Raw genomic sequence first — 22,841 nt, forward strand, 5'->3', positions numbered from 1 at the left:
AGAATTATTCATAGAAAAATATTTCTATATCATAGGGTTTCTTTCAACACTATGATATGCAAGTCACTCGAACAAAATTTAAGGTTTATTTTTCACCCATTCTTACGCAAATTTGGTAAGCTTGGAGATGTCACCTTGTATTTTACTTAAGGCCCTAAAATATAGAAGGGATTATGATTTTCCAGGTCAAAGTATTTGGCCTTGGAAGGCTTAGAACACTCCCCTCTCTCATTTAGAGAGACTCTTATGTAAGTAACTGGAAAATAAGAGCTTCTTTGTTTGGTGTGACCTTCATGATCAGTCCATAAGAGCTTGAAAGTCTTAGTCCTTGCTTTCTCAAGAAAATGACATGTTCAAATAGAACTATGTTGCAATTCAAGAATTACAAAGCATTATCCCTACAAAAGATACATGCAAGATGAATAATAATAATCCTATTACATTCTCGAGGAATTGGGTTTGGTGCCCTAATAAGCCGATCTGGATTTACAAGATATGCCAACTATATTAGATTCTTCATGTGAAACATCCATTGAAGGAGATTATCAACAGAAAAAGTGTAGAAGATGAAGAAAGGAGATGGGTTTTTCATTTAAAAATAGTGTGGCAATCTAGGCTCTTGTCTTGGTTGGTGGTCTATCAAGGTTTACATTTGAAGGCTAAGCTCATTAAGTCTAGCTTCACAGATGCATATTGTCCACAATGTGGCATCACTAAAATGGCTCAGCATATTTGTTGACAATGCAAATGTGATAAAGATTGCCAATATTTGATTTGGACCTCTTGAAATCAAATCCTCTGCACTTGTTTCCTGTGGAAGAATGCCCTGCTAAAGAATTTTGATGCAGTTGTTCCACATTTCTCACGACGAGCTTGGCATTGCATTAGAATAGGTTGTTTATACTTTATTAGGAGATTGAGATGCAGAAGTTTTCAGTAGTTCACGATGTTCTTTAGAATCTTTTGATGCAATGTTGTATGTTGATCTTAAAACTTTGAGTACCAAATGTGAGAAGATTATACAGAGAAGGCATTAATGATGGCAATCTCAACAAACTATTTACAATTTTGTCACTTCCACTGCAACATAATGATAGCAAAACAAAAATAAATTATCCTTGCATTTAGATGAAGATGAACCCAATCTTAAATGGTTGACTATTGGAGGGATTCTAGAGGTTTCGCTAATTGCAAGTAATCCTCTTAGCTTTCTTACAAGAACAACCAGAACACCAACTTCATATTTTCTAGTTTTTAGCTAAGAATCCCTTTGTAGAGGAAAAACTAGTGCAAGATTTGGAGGAAGTGGAGTGGTCACATGGGAGATTTAGCATAGTAGACCATCATGATGGACGTGATTTCTTGGAGGAATATTGACAATTCCTTACTTATGACACATTGAGCATGAGTAAGATTCGTTTTGATTTAAAAATACTAGGTCCTTACTATCATGATAAATCCACAAGCACAAGATCTGAAATACAGAGAATTCAAGCCAAAATAGAGTTGTGATCTGGGAAAACTATTGGGATGAAATCCAAGGTGGAGACGAGAAGAGTGACTAGGTTATTGAGAAATAATAGTGTTATTAAGAATAAATTCGTTATAAACATAGTAAAGAAACCTTTCATCACTGATCAACAACCAACGAACAAAGCACATAACATATCAATATCTCTCCAGAATCAAAGATCTAAGAAGGTGTTTGGAAGGATCAGACAACACCATAATTTCTTAATGATAATTACAAAACCATGAACCAATTACTTTTCTCAAAATACATTTGTCCATAAATTTGTCTCCCATACAAAAAACTGTAATCATTGCATGTTTGGGAAAAATGAAACATTAATAGGTTCTTCTTTAGTGAAAGAACCATGCTATGATAGACCCCAGAAAAATGATAACAACAACCCATTCGCACAATGGGGATCTATATTGATGGTGATCAATGATTTATGTTGCAGTGGATGGTGATCCTATGTCTGGACATTATATCAGTGGACATCTTTTTCGATATCTGCAGAGCGATTGATGGTAAAATGTTGAAATTGACAACTCCAATTTATCGCTTCCTTATGAAGAGGTTTTAAATTTTCCTTCCGAACCCGATAGATGCCTTTCAACTGATTACATATCAATTTCAAGTTGGTGAAGACTTCAACATCATTGACATCATGTTGTTTTCCCTCTTTTAACCCTTCAACAACGGCAATGTAATATGCCTCATTGTTTGTCGTCATTCCAGGCACTTATCTCTTTCCATGAAATAAATGATTTGTTGCCATATTGTAAAGGACGAATTTAATAACTGCTCGACCTAGATTTGGAAAACAGGACACTTCAATGCATAAACACCACTTTTGCACCACTTTTTACACTTCAAAAACCTGAAAAATAAGATAACAATAAATTCATGTTAAACAAGTAGACAATTATCTGTTTCCTAATACTCAACACGTTTTTCAATCATATATAATTCAAAAACGTACATAGTTTGTGTTCATTTACATTGCAACACTTTCAATATTGGCAACTATTATGCAAAAAACACATCTAACGATCACCACTTTTTTGGAATTTCTTGCAACAAATAGTTGGATATTTTTGTGAATTTTTTTTTTATATATTTATTGATAACATGTCCTTGTATATCTACTTTTGTCAAGCTTATAAAAAATCTGCATTACTAATCTCCCTTTTCAATTATCTTATATTGTTGCCCTCTTTAGCCTATAATATAATATTAAGTTTCTTTTAGTCCAATAGAATCTACTTTTCTTAATTGACCTCTAGGGTATGTGCAAAGTTGTTTTAATGCTAATTTGAAACTCTTGAATGAAATAGAAAATATTATGTCATCTCTGGGCATAAATTCAGAACATTCATCTTTATTTATACTTTAGCATTCCAATGCTAGTAAATATTATGTATTTTGTTCATAAAAATAATTTTTTATATAGATGAAATGCTCATAATAGGACCCAAATACATCTATGAGTTTTAAAATAAATGATACCAAATTAGGCTTCTCTAGTTTTTGAATGCCATATGCAAACTCTAAAATATTTATCCTTACTGACTGTCCATACACCAAAAACTGCATAACCCTAGACTAACAAAGCATTGTCTAAGTAAAGCATGGTTCATGGATATGTGATGGAAATCACGCAATTCCTCTACCTTGTCAGACTACTCCATTCAAATATATACTCTCTGCATTTATATTCATAGTTTGTATGATGTATATAGCTTACACAGCTCTTCAATCATTTTCATGTTAGGTGTGATAGTTGTCAAAAGTGAGACAAAGAGGGCCACGGATAGGGGCAACTGTAAAAAAAGTAATGGGTGATATTAATGGCAATAATTATTATTGGGCCCATTCAATAACAGATAATCTGTAGTTTCAACTACAAGCTCTTTCAAGTAGAAGAAGCTCATTCAGGTGAACAAATTAAGAGACTTTGAATGTATAATCAACATCATGGATTTCAGTTCTTTGTTGACATCTTTGGGCACTTCATTTCTCATCTTCTTGGTGCTGGTTTTGGTGTTCTCATGGCTGGTCTGGATGCAACTGTATATATCACATTCATCACTACTAGTACATAAATCTTAAATATAGTCTCCATTAGATTAGAAAATCATCCTTGAATTCCCCTTTTAATTTCTTAAGGTTCTCCTAATAGTTTCTAAGAATTATTATCCTTAAATTCTTTTAGAACTGTAATTAAATTTGTGTTATAGACTTGTGTGTTTCTGTATATAGCTAGTGAGTAGTAGAAGGTTTAAAGGGGACTGCAGTAACCATGGTAACTATTAGAGAAGTTAATGCAGAGTTTAGACTTATGGGGACTGAGGTTTTTGTTGTGGGATTGTTCCAAAACAACTCTGATGATATTGGTATTATTTGCTGGAGTTTGCTTGCCTGTTCTTCTTCCTCTGAGTGTAATCGATAACAATTATAAACTATCATTGGAGACGGAAAAGAACAAAAATGCTGCAGGTTATGATGAATTTGACAAGCTTGCCATGGGAAATGTTCAGGTGCCAGACAGTCCCTTTCCTTTTGATGTTGTTTTCACTTTCAATTTTGTAATCGAATTACTAAGTCCTAGCTGAAAATTTGTGTCCTATAGACAAAGAGCAACTGATTATGGGGGTATCTCATTGCAAGGTACTGGGCTGTTGAAATGGTACTTTCAACTACAAAACCGCCAGTTTTATGTACAGGCCTGCAGCATGGAGCTATCTTTTGCGTGATGTGAAGTTGAATCTTGATTGATAACCAAGTTTATCAGTGAGGCAATAAATGAAATTTACTGTGGTTGGTAAATGTAGGTAAAGTTTTTAATTTGTTTTCTGTTTGTTGTTTTTGTTGACTATGTAATGTAATATGCAGCACACAGTAGTTTGTATGCAAGAATTTTTTTTTACACACAGCAGTGTAAATTTTTCATGCTGAAAAACAAAGATGCTGAAAAATAGAGAAGCAGAAATAGAGTGTTGTTGTAATAGACAGCAGTGTTGATTTTCAGCAGAAGTTTTTTTTGTAATGCACAGCAGTGCAGAGACAGCGTGTTATTTTTTTTGAGAAACAGAGTATTTTGTAATACACAACAGTGTTAATTTTCAGCATAGACAGAGTGAAATCTTTGGAACAGCATCTGAAGCGTTCCTACTGTAATCCCTCCGTGAGAGGAATAATTTTGTAACAACAGTCTTGTTAATTAATACAAGTTTTTTTTGTGTGCTTTTGAAACACCGTATTCAGAAAATAGTTTCTCGACGTCGAAACAGAGTGTTGCTAAAACTCCAGTTTCAGCGTTGCTGGAACTTAGATGATGAAACTCTGTTGCTGAAACACTGCATTTAGCAAACGATTTTTTTAATTTCCTGTGTTAGAAACATAGCATTATTCTCTGTCTGTTTGTTTTGGACTTATCAAAAATTCCCAACACGGTATCAGAGCTTGTCCAGGCTCTTTGAAGGTGTCAAAGAAGCTAAAGGAAGGATTTCTTGTTGCAGCAGCTTCTCCAGTAGAGTGAAGACTCATTCAAGAAAGAATCCAAGGTATTTCTCAAGTTATTTTTGTGTTACTGTAGAAGAAAGTCAATTATTTTAATACACAGTCAAGTATTTGAAGCATAGTTAAGAAGTGCAAGAATGGTTGGAGCGAGCACTAGCATGGGTATCTTTAATACTCAGCTCCCACAATTTAATGGGAAAAAATATGACTATTGGGTAATAACTATGAGAGCTTTGCTTGCTTCTCAAGACTTATGGGAATTTGTTAAAGATGGTTTTGAAGAACCAGCAGATGAAAATGAGTTTAATAGGTTAACTCAGGCAGAGAAAGATCTGTTGAAGAGATATAAGAAGAAGGATTCCAAAGCCATCTACTTCTTGTATCAATCAGTGCATGAGGGTGTGTTTCCATGGATAGCAGCATCCAAGACATCCAAAGAAGCATGGAAAACTCTTAAGATAGCCTATCAAGGCATAGAGAAAGTGAAGACAGCAAAACTACAGTTGCTGAGGAGAGATTTTGAGAATCTTTGCATGAAGGAGTCAGATAATATTGACTCATTCTTCACACATGTGATTGGTCTGGTCACACAGATAAGGTCTCTTGGAGAGATTCTTGAAGAAAGGAGGATTGTCGAAAAACTATTGAGGATCCTACCCTTAAAGTTCGATGTGATTGTCACCACCATAGAAGAGACAAACGATCTCACAAACTTTTTAGTTGATGAACTACATGCATCATTGATAACACATGAGCATAGATTGAGTAGGAATGAAAACTCATCTCTAGAACATGTCTTTAAGACCCAGATGTTCTTTGGAAGAGGAAGAGGTCAAGGCAGAGGAAACAAGAGAGGAAGAGGCAGAAGCCAAAACAGAGGTGGAAGAAATAGTCCAACACATGCTCAAGGAAGAGGCAACAAATGAAGGTATGAATTCTTTGTTTGCTTTATATTGTCATGTTGATGACCCTCTTCATTTTGAAGAAGAAATTAAAGATAGGAAACGTATAGAAGCTATGGATGAGGAGATCAATACCATAGAAAGAAACAAGACATGGGATTTAGTTGAACTACCAAAAGGAAAGGCAGTCATTGGAGTTAAATGGGTCTACAAGACCAAGGGTAATGCTGAAGGCAAAATAGAAAGACACAAGGCAAGGCTGGTTGTCAAAGGATATAAGCAGCAGTATGAGAGAGACTATGAGGAAACTTTTGCACCGGTTGCTAGAATGGAAACTGTGAGAGTAGTGTTGTCCATAGCAGCACAAAACAAGTGGAAAGTTTACCAAATGGACGTGAAGTCAGAATTCCTAAATGGAGTGTTAATGGAAGAGGTTTACATTGAACAGCCTCTAGGCTATGAAAAGAAAGGCCAAGAGCACAAAGTATGTAGATTGAAGAAAGCTCTTTATGGGCTGAAGCAAGCACCAAGAGCATGGTACAGTAGGATAGATTCCTATCTACTAGAAAATGGATTTGAAAAGTGTGAAGGAGAACCCACCCTCTACATCAAAGAAAAGGATGGTAAAATACTAATTGTTGTGTTAAATGTTAATGATGTTATCTTCACAGGTAATGATGATTACCTTATTGAAAATATGAAAACAGTCATGAAAGAAGAATTTGAAATGACCGACATGGGTTTGTTGAGATACTTCTTAGGAATAGAAGTAGAACAAAATGGGAAATGAGATTTTGATTTCATAAGCAAAATATGTTAATGAAGTGTTGGAAAGATTTAACATGGAGGAGAGCAAAGCAGCAATCACTCCCACAGTGATGGGATTAAAACTCAGCAAAGAGGACAACAAAAAGGATTTTGATCCTAGTTTGTACAAGAGCATAGTTGGTAGCCTCATGTATTTGACTGCAACTAGGCTGGACATAATGTGTGATGTTAATTTAATTTCCAAATTCATGGAGAGGCCAAAAGAAGCACATTGGCAGGTAGCAAAAAGGATTCTGAGGTATGTTAAAGGTACTAAAAGGTTTGGCAGTTTATATACTACTTCAGAATGTTCAGATTTAATTGGATACACTGATAGTGATTGGGCTGGAAGTGTAGATGATCGGAAAAGCACATCCGGTTATGTTTTTCACATGGGTTCAGCAGCCATTTCATGGGCTTCTAAAAAACAGCCTATTGTAGCGTTGTCTACAGTAGAGGCAGAATATGTGGAAGCTACAACAACAGTATGTCAAGCAGTTTGGATGAGAAGGATGTTAAGGAGTTTATACCAACAGCAAAGAAAAGGAACAGTGATTTTTTGTGACAATAGCTCAGTTATTGCATTATCCAAGAATTTTGTGTTTCATAAGAGAACGAAACACATTGACATAAAGTTTCATTATATCAGGGAATTGGTAGACAATGGAGAAATTGTTTTGCAACACTGCAGAACTCAGGAGTAGGTTGCAGACATTCTAACAAAACCATTTGGACAGAAAAGTTTTGAGTTCTTGAGGAAATGTCTAGGTATGCCTGATAACCCAGCAGTTGAAATTAAAGGGGAGTGTTGAAATGGTACTTTCAACTGCAAAACCGCCAGTTCGATGTACAGGCCTGCAGCATGGAGCTATCTTTTGCGTGACGTGAAGTTGAATCTTCATTGACGGCCAGGTTTATCAGTCAGGCAATAAATGAAATTTACTGTGGTTGGTAAATGTAGGTAAAGTTTTTAATTTTTTTTTTCTGTTTGTTGTTTTTGTTGACTATGTAATGTAATATACAACACACAGCAGTTTGTATATAGGAATTTTTTTTACACACAACAGTGTAAATTTTTCATGCTAAAAAACATAGAAGCAGAAACAGTGTGTTGTTGTAATAGAAAGCAGTGTTGATTTTCAGCAGAAGTTTTTTTTTGTAATGCACAGCAGTGTAGAGACAGTGTGTTAATTTTTTTTTGAGAAACAGAGTATTTTGTAATACACAGCAATGTTCATTTTCGGCATAGACAAAGTGAAAGCTTTGGAACAGCATATGAAGCATTCCTACTGTAATCCCTCCGTGAGAGGAACGAATTTTGTAACAACAGTCTTGTTAATTAATACAAGTTTTTTTGTGTGTACCTGAAACACCGTATTCAGAAAATAGTTTCTCGGTGTCAAAACAGAGTGTTGTTGAAACTCCAGTTTCAGCATTGCTAAAACATCGTTGCTGAAACTCAGATGAAGAAACTCTGTTGCTGAAACACTACATTCAGCAAACAATTTTTTTAATTTCGTGTGTTAGAAACAGAGCGTTAAAAACAGAGCATTATTTTCTGGCTATCTGTTCTGGAATTATCAGAAATTCCCAACATGGGTATCATTTGTGACATATTATGTTCTTTTGAAAACCTACAAGCATGTTCTTCATCTTAGCATAAGGGAGAAAACTTCATTGGAGTCTAAACCAGAACAATTTGCAATCCTCGTTCAAGATATTCCTCCTGTACTGGTTGGAATAACACGCACAGAACAAGTGGACTCTTTCTTCAGGAGGTTGTACCCAGAAACTTATGAAAGATCCCTGATTGTCAGTGACATAGCACAGGTGAAATTTCAAGTAATTTTCTCCTTCTGTTTATGTTCTTGCTAATATTTATTAGAGTGGTCAGATATTTTTTCCCTAGTTAGCAAGAATATGTGTTGTGCATGATTGAATGGAATAGACCTCTCAGGAGACCATTCAATTTTTTTTATTTAGTTTGACTTAGTTTAGCAAACATTCAGCACAACAACTAACTTCTCTAGGTCCAATTCAAATTGCTCAGAACTTTTTAGTAACTCAGCTAAGCTTTGGATCTATTGATTCATATTAAAGTTCGAATCAGTCAGCTCAACTCTGCATTGAAGTGTATGTGTTTAAACCCTAGCCAAAACAAAGTGACTCAGTTTTTACTATAGTTTGGTTCCAACTTTCCCCCAATTTCATCATCATCATATATGACAAATTTGGATAGTTTTGTCAATGGATATGATCACCTTTCAAGGATGAGGACTTCTGTATTCCTTGTGACAAAAATCTTGGTTGATGAATTGCTCAAAAGCATGTTTCATCACCAATCCATCTGCCATTTGAACTTTTCTCCTAATGCCTTGCCTTGCCTTTCCTTGTTGGTGGCTTAAATGGAAGTCTTATTTGTTCAATGGTTTACTATTCAATCAAGCCTATGGTTTATTGTTCTTTGTTCCTTTAGCCTGTCAACGTACAAATATCTCCACCAAATTCTTGTTAGAGTTCACCTTCACTAGTTTGAGACATCATATAGGTGTAGGAAACTTAACATTTAGTGGGGATGGTGTGCTATAATGGCATGGGTTGTTGTGCTATAATGGCATCTCTTTGTGACCACAATTCAGCATAAATCGAGGTGTTGGTATTATTAGTGTGATCTATACATATTCCCACAACTTATGTATCATTATTACTTGTAAAGATGGCTAAGATCATGTTCTTTATTGTTTTTTTGTATTACTTGGTATGGCTAAAATTTAAACCTGACCTAGTCAATTTGATATGTAGACTCAATAATATTCTTGAGTTGTGTGCCCTTATTTTGTGAACCCATAAAATGCTCTTGAAGGGACACCTCACTTGACTTGTGTATAAATATACAACTCAAGTTTTCATTTTTGTTGTCTAATCTTGCGATCTTCTTGATCTGAAATACTAAGTGTTATGAGCCTAAGGACACCTAATTTTGGCATTCTCTCTTGTGGCTGCCATCTTTCTCTTAGGAAGACCAGTGTATTTCTATTTTTTAGTGTTTGGTCTTGGGCTTTGCACTTTCTCTCTAGCACACTAGCCCTATCTCTCCATAGGGAATATGTGAGGACTCTATTTCATAATTTGGGTGAGATTGGGATTCATTGTTTAATCTATTAGACCCTTACAAATATCAACGGAATGTGCATCATTGCTTTGATATTTAAATTTTAGACATAAGTTTAACCAATCAACTTGACAGACAACCATGTCTTTAATGATCATGATTTTAACAATTAATAAATGTAACAAAAACATTACATCAGTTCACATTAAAAGAATGTAATGCAGTTTGCTATAGATATATTAAGTTCCTCATAGGTAACATAATTTCCAGCTTATACCTCTTCAGTTTCGCAAATAGATCATATCATGTCTAGCTAGAAGAGAGGCCTTTAACCTGCATTGTAAGTAGCAAGCTGTCATTTTTTTAAACCTACTGTAGATAGAAAACTTACCTTGTAAAATCCTACAGGGTCAAATTAGACACAACGGTGTAAAGATGCCACTGCCTATTCTTAGAAATGTAAAAGACTAAAAGAACAGACAAAATAGGTCTAACAAGCAGTGTCTCTTGTATTTGGGCTATCATATATTTGATTCAATGAAAATATTACTCCTTAAGGATCTGGGGCATGTGTGTATTAAAATAATTGTGAACACAACTAGTTGACCAATTAATCAGGGATCCATTAGTGTCCAACCTATGGTGACACTCGCACAAAGATAGCCATGAACAACAATACAATTCATAAAATACACGTAACCAATAATACGATAGAATTAAATAGATATATTAACAGAATATTTGATTATATGGAAACCATTTCAAACCCATATAAGCTAGTTTGATAGGCCTATATTTCAAAGTTTATATAAAAAAATTTGACAAGCTTGAATACAAGGCCAAGTTGAAGTGCAGGTTTGCATATGGTGCTTGCCAGCAATTAATGATGGAGTCAAATCATTAGAACAATGTGTTTGTTAGCAATTTGTCATTTGTTCATTTCATAAGAAATCACACAGCAAATACAAACGCCAACATGTTCATTGGTTGCAACCAACAAGAAAGAAACACTGGACTATATTCCCATTGAGGGCTTCCATTCTAGTACGTATCTAGTCATCATCGTTTCTCTCTTCAGAGATCTGGCTGTTTCATAAATTGCCCTGAATCAGAGGGGTTTTCATTGCATGGCATTTCATTTTCTACTGCCTTGGTAACATTAAGGAATGGCTAGACCATAGATGTTGAACTACCCAATTGGGAAACCTATACCTAGCGATGTTCAAAACTAGTACAATCCTTTTTTGCAGAGAAGAAATAAAAGGAAAAAAGAAATCAATTTATTGAGCATAAGTGGTATAATCAACTCCTCTCTTACTTCTATAATTTGTGTTGGACATAGATTGCGATATGGAAATGATAAGAAAGCAACGACTATGGTTCTAAAAGTTGTTAATGGAAGGTGAAGGAGATAAATAAATCATTATAACTTGGTGGGATAGATAAATAGAGAATTATAGATTGGATGAATGAACCTGCCTATCTGTCACCTGGGTGTTGAGCTGCAGAGCCTGGGAGTGAGTTTTCTGGTGAGATGGTGAGTTGCAAGTACCGATTTGAGCCCAGGAGTGAGCTTTCTAGTGTTCTGGTGAGCTGCAGGTGCATAGTCAAGCCTCGGAGTGAATTTTCTGTTGAGTTGGTGAGTTGCAGGGGAATGCCGAGTCGAATTGGTTAGGGAGCAGCCTGTGGTTTGTAGAAAATTTGAATTGAAACTTGCATTAACTCTCTATGGAAAGAATGCGATGGGAATCGGGCAATTCTATTAGACCATGACTTTAATACGGAAAGGTGGCGGATGGTGGAGGAATTGCCGACGGCTAGAGCTGGACCTTTTTCTAGGTGGCAACGGCAATCACGCAATTACTCCACCTTGTTAGACTACTCTTTTTTTAGCTACCTTGATGATATAGTGACATATTTGTTTAAAAGATTAAAGAATACATTTAGTATTAATTAATTTAGAGTTAATATTTTTTTAGGAAAGAATGTATTTTTTTCAAGATATTTGAGTGATATAGTAATATATATATAGATAGATAGATATTAAAGCATACATGTAAGAATAATTTATTATTATTATTATTATTATAAAATATAATTTATTTATATTTATTTAATTTGAAGTTCACGAGGAACCCACTTTTTTATATATTGCTATTAATAAAATTTACTTATTTTATTTTTATCATTAACTTGTGCAATACGCAATATTTACTTATTATTTTATTTTTATCATTAACTTGTGCAATACGCAATATTTACTTATTTTTAATTGTATTAGTATTCAATAATATTATTTATGGTATAATATGTTAAGTGATGATGATTTATTTATTATTATTTTTATTTGAGGTGGGATTTAATGACTCATTTTTGATCGGTTTTGTACTCGGGTCACAAGAGACAACAAGGAGTAATTGGGGATTTGATCATGAGACATTTTACTGAAATATCTAATACTCTTGTGATATAGGGAAACCATAAGTGAGTAACCTGGGATTTAAACGTATAAACCTACTCAAATATGTAGTACTCATATGACATGGGGTAGTACTAATGTTTGTTATTAGTGTGACATGGGTCACTCAAAAATAAGTAATCATGGATTTGAAAATGAGATCTTCTATTCAAATTTACTTCAAATTTTTATTTTTGGACTTATCTGCCCTAACAAACTTATTATATCTAGTTTAGTTTACCTTTCATATTTTTATTTAAATTATAATTTAAATAATTATATATTAATTTTGTTTAGTAAATTAATTGGTTTAAATTAATGATTTGGTTTTCTATATTGTTTAGTATGATTTGATTTTTGTATTATAGTATATTTAAAAGTAAAAAAATTGATATTTAAATATAATTATCAATAATATATTGATTTGTTTTTCTCTTTTCAAATATATTTTAATTATAATTTTTTATTTTAAATTTTTTTATTAATTCATATATTAAAAAAATAAAATAATTTAATAAAACAATTTAACCTAATATAATAACCAACAATCTAAATTAAAGAAACCTAACAACCCACCATCCATATTAGAGAAAGCTAGCATACATTTTTGAAATTTGAAAATTTTTTAGCAAATATTTTTACAAAGAATATATATCCGGTTTTTGGAGTTTTGGTGTTTGGAATCCATTTTCACTAGTTTCACCCGTGTATATATATATATATATATACGATGAAAGAGATGAAAGATTTGATTCCCTTTGGCCTTAACCCTATTTATGGATAAGAGGACAAGTCATAAGCCCCAAAGGTTATAGTTGGGATCATAAACTTGAGCAAGACTCAAGTACGAACCACAACCATTACAACTATTCATCTCAATGTCAAGATATTCAAATTTTCAACTTGTTCAAATTTTTGCCACATATGCTAATATGTCTCTAGATAACAAAACCTCTATAGAGGGGAAATTAAACTCACTAGCCACCACTTGAGTTATTTTACTATGACAAAATTTAAATGTTTTAATTTTACAAAAATAAAAAAAATAATAATAAAAAATCAATTTGATTTTGCTATTTTATATTTAAAAAAATTAATATTTTTATATTAGATTAATTTTATTTTTTTCCAAAAGTATGTAAAACAATTTTTACCTACTATTTTAGAAAGTAATTTATTAATAATGAATAAATTTTAAATTCATTAAAAAAGTTAAGATGTTCTAATTTCTACAGAAATATCGATTAGTAAATTATAATTATAACCTTGGATGCAGGCTCTCATGCCAACTCACCGTAGATCATTTAGCACTAAGGAATCGTGACAATCCCCATTTACCACTCTCACAAATTGCATTTATTGCAACGAATCGAGTGGTAGGGTATCAAGAGCTACACATTTTACTTTGTCTTGGGAAGCCAAGCCTTATTATTCTTCGTAGGTGACTACTCATATAATTGCAAAGCATTGCATACCACTCTCTCCAGCATTCGCAGAGTTGTAAGGGATAAGAAGCTTGCAAATGATGGTAGGGGTTACCCCTTCCAAAAATATATGGTCCAATAACTTGGGTGTTCTAGGAGAGGAGGGAGAGGAGGGGGTCTTTAGCCTCCTACTCCTTGGTATGGATAAGAAGAAAACTAGTTTGAAGACGACATTCCTCAGTGCTGGAATTAGAGGAAACAATAAATATTGGGGATGGGTACTAGGAAATTAGAAATTTTCTTGCTGGACATTTGCATGAGTAGAAGGAAACCCTTTGTGTTGTGAAGGAATTGATAACTGATCTAGATTTCCATCGTGTCCAAGCTAGGTTGGTGCAATGAGTTATGGAAAGAGTTTTATTAGTTTAGTTTCCTTATCCCCCACCCACATCTCGCCTCTTCCAACTCTCTTGGCCGCTCTAACATCTCATCGTCAAGTTCCCTAGATGATGAGCTTCAGTATCACAACAAGATTGTTGAGACAGCTAAGGCTACCAAATTTAATTATCAACTCGGGGATTATACAAACATTAGAGGTAACAATGTTAAATGTAGAGTAGGTTAAGTTATACACATGCCACCTTCAAGAAATGGGCTAGATTAAGTCATTGTTGTAGTTGCTACAACAACCCCTCCAAAAGTTGCAAACCCTTAAAATTTTAGGAGCTCCTGTATTGTGCAATGACGTTCTGCATCTTAAGAATTTGCTCAAAAGCTCACTAGACCAGAAGAACCTCATGAGGACCTAAAGCTTCCTTCTAATTCAAGATAAGTCAAAAATCTAGTTCATGTAAGGTAGTCATAGTTTCAGAATGTGACCCTTTCCTTCGCATGCAACTAGTGCGACCTATGTGACTCAAGTAACGTAAGTCACTTGAGTCGCATAGGTTGGGTCTTGATCCTTGCGACCCCTGCCAGCCCTGTGACGCTTGCCACCATTAGGTCGTTGAATCAAAAGGTAGAAAAGGTCACAATTGAAATCCATCACGACCACGCTACCCTTACAACCTAGTGACCTTCATATGTCGTAGTTGCGACCCATGTGACCCCCGCACGCATGAACAAAACTATAAATAGTAGGTCACCTTGACTAATTTGTAATGACTCCTTTGGTCGCACAAGAGACGAGGGAGGCTTGTGACTTGGGCGCATGCATGATTTCTCTGGTTATGCGACCTTTCACCTTCCCTGTAATCATTTGTTTCATCCAACTGTCATTCTCTTCCACCCTAACCCTCGACATTCTACCCTAGGGTGTTTTTATCTCTAATTTTGGCCTATGTCCTCACTTCAACCCTCAAACCAATCACTTTTCCATGGTAAAATCTCTTTTCACCCCGCACATCCATTCCTCTCCCTTAGCCACCCTTGTTTTAACCGGTGAGACTGACCATTTGGCCATTAGGAATTATAGATGTCCCCTTAGCCTCAAGCTTTCCTCCTTAGCTCGCCTAAAACACAAGTCACATGACCCACAACTGTGATGCCATAAATCTTGTGTCCTTTGCAACCTGGTGACCTCGTGACTAGTGCAATCTCACGACCGATGTGACCCCCAACCTCGCGACTGGTGCAAACTCGCGATCTCTATAAATCCATGACCTCGCAAATAGTACGACCTCGTGACCTGCGACCCATATACCTAGTCGCTAAGTCACACTCCTTCCCTTTCGACCCCTACAACGTGCCAAAAGATGTCCTTTCATCTTCTTGGAACTGATTTTATTTAAGTACTCTTTGTTTTCATTTTCATGTCATCGCTGTCATCGTGGGATTGTTTGTTTGACATGGCACGTGACGTGGACCTTGAGTGCATCTCCATCTCTTATTTCAAAGATGAGATGGTGCCCTCGACTACAAAGGTCACTCCTAGAAGCTTGGGGAGCAATTCAATGGAAGTTGACTAGTATGAGGAACCACCCATCTATGGGGACATGACATGCAATATCAACAAAACTACAATTTTATCGTGGTACAATATCTATGGAGAGTTCACGAAGCCAGACATACCAGAAACCTAGGAGGATTTCCCCAATATACATGAGTGTCAAGAGGTATAAACTTTAGAAGATAGTGTCACATCCTCTGATATTTCCATGCACTGAAACTATCGATTGGGTCTTACAAAACATGGATATAGATCTATGGATGGTGAGGGACCACACTAGTTCACCCTTAGCAACAATCTCACCTACGGATATTTTAACCTACTTTAGATTCTCTGAGAGGCAGGAAACCTTCACTACCTAGTGGCTCTCTGGCTTTGTACCAATGGCCAAAGTTATCTTGAGGGAACAGTGGCGGGACCCATTAAAATTCTGGGTTAGAGCAGATTAGGCACACAAGATAGAGGGGATAAGGAAAGTATATCAAATGATTTCCATTATGATGTGTCGCTTGTATGGCAAAGAATTTTGTGACATATTCTACAGCACCTGGGTCCCTCTCTTGCATGATGTCACCACCCATGGAACAATCTTCAACTGGGTAAGAATTCTGACATTTTCCTTAAGGACAAACATAATTGTAGCCAGGCATCTAGAGCCAAAGCAGCTACCAGAATTCTACATGGCTTCAGACCACCTAGATATCATTTCCATAAGATGCCACTTTGATAACTGGAGTTATAACTTTAATACATCTGTGGCGAACACCATGCACCATCACTACAAGGTCTTCTGGGACACAGCCTATAACGATATGATATATGTTATTTCTGAATCTCTTATCACCCCACTATTCCAACAACTATTCAGGGAGGAGTTACCATTCATGTTGAGTGCTATGGAGAATGTGGTTAAGGTGGCACACTTTTCGCATCCCAGAGGGCACGTTCATAAGAGTTTCTGGTACCCATAAGGCCCCTCATGCTCTGCCGAGGTTTGTCATGGAAAAAGAACTCCTACGAGAAGTTTGCTACCATATGAAAAACGACTTTTCAAAGGTGCTAAGAAAATCCAAGAAGAAACCATGGCCTACCTTCCTGCTCCTCATCAGAGCATATATAGTTCAGAACTTCAAACAAGTGGATGCAAAAGTTGAAGTTTTGAAAGGTAACCACTATATAAATCTCAACTATTAGATGTACGATCATGAGAAAGTCATGGCTGCCCAATTGGTGGCTTAGGTGCAGGCGATGTGGACAACCTCTCAAACCTGGCTATAATTTCATCTATATCAAGCCAAATTTCTCTCTCTGCTTCAATCGGTGTATCAGTCATCTAACTAACGGCTTCATGGATTCTCCTGCAATCACCACAACCCTTGTTAATTGCCTAATACGCCCCTGTTCCTATCGGAACTGTAATACCAAAAGAATTACCCAAAACACTGTTGGGTCCCTATAATACTAGTGATTACCCCATTACTATTGTAGTTATACCCCTTATTTATATTGTTGTGCCCCTATTACCCCCATATTGTTATTTCTGTGCCCCATAGAATCCCTCTATTGTTATTTTTGTGGCTTTATATTATTATTGTTAGGTCGGCTGGATTATATTGTGACTCCTTAGACTCCTATATATAGAAAGGAGGTTTTGTCATTTGTATCATCCAAGAATTGTTCATTTATGTAATGTAAAGGAGGTTGCCCCCTCGAAGAGGCTGAATTCTAAGGCGTGGATTTATCTTTTCTATCTTTTCTTGAGCTGGTTTCATAACATTTGGTATCAGAGCTTTGGATTCTAGGGTTTCGCTGCTCCAAACAGGTCATCGTGGAATTTTCGCTATAACTTTTTTTCTGTGATGTTTCAGAAGTCACAAAAAAAAACCCATTTGAGAAGAATTGGCGCTGAACCTTGGGTCCGAATTTCAGAGATTTTTGCATGATATTGTTGGAGATATGATCTGAGGAAGTTGGCCTTTTTGCAGACTCCTGAATTACATTCAAAACAGGTGACCTGGGGAAAATCGTCATAACTCTCTCTCTAAGGATCGGATTGAAATTTCGTAAAAAGGTACAGAAAGAGGACGGACTGTAGTTTCTTGAATGTGTGTTTCAGATTCAAAGGTTGAAACAGTGACTCGTGGCACGTCGTACAAGTTCGCTCTACTGAAACAGTCTAAAAGAAAGTCACTGTGGGAGATTTCACATAACTCTTCCTTGAAGAATCCAATTTGGCTCAGACTTGTGGCATTGGAAAGAGGACGTAGAAGGCTACTACAGGTAGCAATTTCAGAACTGGATGATTCGAAATTACAGAGATACATCAGATTCAATATCAGGCTTCTATAAAGTGAAAAAAGGTGTGTAGTTTTTTTTTTTTTTTTTTTGCGTAAGCTTGGTTTAACGGAATTCAAAGGGCATAGTAAAGCATTATTATCGGTAACTGATGCCCCGAGGAAAGAAAATGCAAAAACCTAGTAAGGAACCTGAAAGCTCTAGCATGACTCATGAAGAAGAGGAAGAAATGCTACATGATATATCAAAATTACAAGAACAAGTGCAACAAATGTCACGCTCACAAAAGCTAACAGAAGCTAAGATAAGTGGCGTGGAATCTAAGATAAAGGGCATGGAAGCTAAGATGGATGATTCGAAGACAGATTTGAAGAGAGACATGGCAGATTTGAAGATAGATTTGAAGACAGATATGGAAGAATTGAAGAAGTTGCTACAAGAAAGTGTCACTAATGGTGAAAAGGTAGTAAAGGAAACTCATGATGAGAACAAAAGAAATGTTAATCATGATACCATAGACGCTAATGTTGGATCAAAGACTCACCATGTTCCAAAAATCGATATGAGGAAGTTTGATGGCAAGGATCCCGCCACATGGATATTACAGATGGAGCAATTCTTCGATCTCAATAATGTGCAAAACACACAAAAGGTACGTATGGCAACTTTATATTTGGAACCAAATCAGTTTGTATGGTATCAATGGCTTTGTTCTCGTAAACAATTTATCACTTGGGCAATTTTTACGGAAGAATTGATAGCACATTATGAGGATACAAAAAGCAACACTTTTTTTAGCCAATTGATAAGTCTCAAACAAAAGGGTTCAATAATGGAGCACATTGAGGAGTTCCAAAAATTGAACATAAGGGTAAAAGATATTCCAGAGGAGCATAGGATTGATGTGTTCATAGGGTCTTTAAAGGATAATATCCAACATGATGTGTGCCTTTGGGAACCTGATTCATTAGAGAAGGCATTCAGGTTAGCAAGAAAAATGGAAAGCAAAATTATGGCAACTAGGAAGCATACCATTCACAACTATAAAGACGGAAGTGTTGTTGCCCATAGTCTTCCACAACCTACAAGGTTGACACCACAACAATTGGAAGAAAAAAGAGCAAAAGGGCTTTGTTACAATTGTGATAGCAAATACACAAAAGGTCATAAGTGTGCTGAGAAGAAATTATTCTACATAGATTGTGAAGAGGAAGAAGAAAAGGAGCAAGAAAGGTCAAAAGAAGAGGATATATTCCAGGAACAAAGCCTAGATGAAGAAAAAATAAATCCGACCATATCTTGTAATGCATTGGCGGGAATTACCACTCCTCAAACCATCAAGATAGAAGGACAAATCAAGAAGAAAAAGGTAATAGTGTTGATTGATTCAGGAAGCACCCACAATTTTATTCATTGTAGGGTAGCAAAAGAATTGAATTGCTTCCTATATCCAGCACCAGAGTGTCAAGTGATGATTGCAAATGGAGGAACAATAAATTGTTCTGGAAAGTGCCATAATATCAAGCTATCCATGGGAGAATATGTATTGACTAGCCCAATGCTTTCCATTCCAATGGGAGGTGCTGATGTTGTACTAGGAGTCCAATGGCTACAATCCTTGGGTACAATAGCTTTTAATTTTCAAGAACTTTTCATGAAATTTTCTGTGGAAGGAAAGGAAGTTGAATTAAGGGGTATTGCAGGGAAACCAGGAAAGATAATCAGCTCTAATGGCATGACAAAGCTTCTAAAAAAGGAGCAAAGAGGTGTAATTGCACAATTATGTTCGCTAGATGTTTCCACATTGGAATCATCTATTTCTCCAGATCTCCAAAAAGTCCTGGACAATCATTCCAAGGTATTTGAGACTCCCAAAGGTCTCCCACCTATGCGTGATCATGATCATGCTATTCATCTGATTCCAGGAAGTGTTCCTCCAAACATCAGGCCGTACAGATATCCCTATGTCCAAAAAAGTGAAATTGAACGTATGGTTGCAGAAATGCTAGAGGCTGGTATAATTCAACCGAGTCAAAGTTCTTTCTCAGCTCCAGTAGTATTGGTGCACAAGAAGGATGGATCATGGCGCATGTGTCCAGATTATAGGGAGCTCAACAAGCTCACTATTAAAGATAAGTTCCCCATTCCTGTCATTGATGAATTACTGGATGAATTGCATGGATCAATTTACTTCACCAAGTTGGATCTTCGTTCGGGATATCATCAAATCAGAATGAAGATTGAAGACATTCCGAAAACAGCATTTAGAACTCATGAGGGTCATTATGAATTTTTGGTCATGCCTTTTGGCCTTACCAATGCACCTTCAACATTTCAAGGTTTGATGAATTCAATTTTCAAACCATTCCTTAGAAAATTTGTGTTAGTATTTTTTGATGATATACTAATCTACAGCAAGTCTTGGAAGGATCATGTTGAACATGTTGACAAGGTGCTACAACTATTGGAGGAGAAACAATTATATGCAAAAAGATCCAAATGTTTCTTTGGAGTCCAGGAGGTGGAATATTTGGGTCATATTGTATCTCATGAAGGAGTTAAGGTAGACCCTAGCAAAATTAAAGCCATTAAGGAATGGAAAATCCCCACATCCATAAAGCATCTGCGAGGATTTCTTGGGTTGACAGGGTATTATCGCAAGTTTGTTAAGAATTATGGGAGAATAGCAGCACCTCTAACAACATTATTGAAGAAAGATTCATTTTCATGGACTCCGGAAGCAACAAAGGCCTTTGAACATCTTAAAGAGGCAATGTGCCAAGCACCGGTCTTAGCTACACCGGACTTCACAAAAACCTTTATTGTGGAATGTGATGCTTCAGGAAATGGAATTGGTGTTGTTCTAATGCAAGATGAAAGACCCATTGCTTTTGAAAGTCGTCCAATCAAGGGAAAGTTTTTAAGCAAAGCTATTTATGAGAAGGAAATGTTGGCAATACTCCATGCACTTAAGAAATGGCGACCCTACCTAATGGGAAGACACTTCAAGGTAAAAACGGATCATGATAGCCTTAAATACTTTTTAGAACAAAGATTATCCTCTGAAGAGCAACAAAAGTGGGTCACAAAGATGTTGGGTTATGACTTTGAAATCATCTACAAAAAAGGGAAGCAAAATGTGGTGGCAGATGCACTCTCAAGAAAGGATGAGGATGTGGAAGCATTGTTGTGTGCCATTTCTATTATCCAACCAGATTGGATAAACGAAGCAAGGGAGGAATGGAAGAATGACGAAGAAGTGTGGGCACTTATTCGAAAGCTACAACAAGATTCCAGTACTTCTGATACATTTAGCTGGCAAAATGATTCGTTATGGTACAAAGATCGCTTATACCTCTGTAAGAATTCCCAGCTAAAACAAAAGATTCTTATGGAATTGCACACTTCTCCCTTAGGAGGGCACTCAGGATTTTTAAAAACTTACCACAGGGTTAAGAAGGAATTTTTTTGGGATGGCCTTAAATCAGATATTCAAAAGTTTGTGGCGGAATGTTTGGTTTGCCAACAAAATAAAGTTGAAACAATTAAGACACCGGGTCTATTACAACCTTTATCCATTCCAAGCCAACGTTGGGAGGAGGTTTCAATGGATTTTATCACAGGTTTACCCAAGTCTGAGGGAAAGAGTGTCATCATGGTGGTAGTTGACAGACTTACCAAGTATGCACACTTTTGTGCATTATCACATCCATTTAAAGCCAGTACAGTTTCTACTGCATTTATGGAAACAGTTCAAAAGCTACATGGAAACCCAAAGATTATTGTAAGTGACAGAGATCCCATTTTCACTGGAAATTTTTGGACAGAATTATTTTCTTGTCTTGGTACTCAGTTAGCTCATAGCTCATCTTATCATCCTCAATCTGATGGGCAAACTGAGATAGTAAACAAATGTTTGGAAGGATATCTTCGTTGCTTTGTATCTGATAAACAGACACAATGGGTCAAATGGTTGCCTCTGGCTGAATGGTGGTATAACACTTCCTTCCATACAGCAACAAAAATGACCCCATTTATGGCACTTTATGGGTATCAACCACCATCCATCACATCATATTTAAGAGAAAATTCTAAGGTTCAGGCAGTGGAACATCACATCGAACATCAACAACAAGTCCTCCAACTCTTAAAGGATAACCTCGTGTTGGCACAAAATAGAATGAAACAACAGGCAGATCAACATCGCAGTGAAAGAAGTTTTGATGTAGGTGATTGGGTATTCCTACGGCTACAACCATATAAGCAAATGTCCCTAAAGCAAGCTAAGAAGGATAATAAATTATCACCAAAGTATTATGGTCCGTACAAGGTGTTGCAAAAGATTGGTACTATGGCATACAAATTGGAGCTTCCTGCAGCTTCTCGATTGCACCCAGTTTTCCATGTTTCATGTTTAAAGAAGGTTATAGGCGACAAGCTCCCAGTTCAAACAATATTGCCAGAACTTGACGAGGAAGGAAAAATTATATTGGAACCGGAAGCAGTCACAGAAACAAGAACTCGACAGCTACGAAATCGATCAATTTCAGAGTATCTTATCAAGTGGAAGAACTTATCCGCTGAAGATTCCACATGGGAGGATGAGAATTTTATGCAGAAGTATCCAGAACTACTCAAGCGTTGAGGACAACACTTTTTTGAAGGAGAGGGGCATGTTGGGTCCCTATAATACTAGTGATTACCCCATTACTATTGTAGTTATACCCCTTATTTATATTGTTGTGCCCCTATTACCCCCATATTGTTATTTCTGTGCCCCATAGAATCCCTCTATTGTTATTTTTGTGGCTTTATATTATTATTGTTAGGTCGGCTGGATTATATTGTGACTCCTTAGACTCC

This window comes from Pinus tabuliformis, chromosome 3_2 (genome assembly GCF_031772625.1).
Source record: "Pinus tabuliformis cultivar Carrire ecotype Pingquan chromosome 3_2, CPIR1, whole genome shotgun sequence".
Classification (NCBI taxonomy): Eukaryota; Viridiplantae; Streptophyta; class Pinopsida; order Pinales; family Pinaceae; genus Pinus; species Pinus tabuliformis.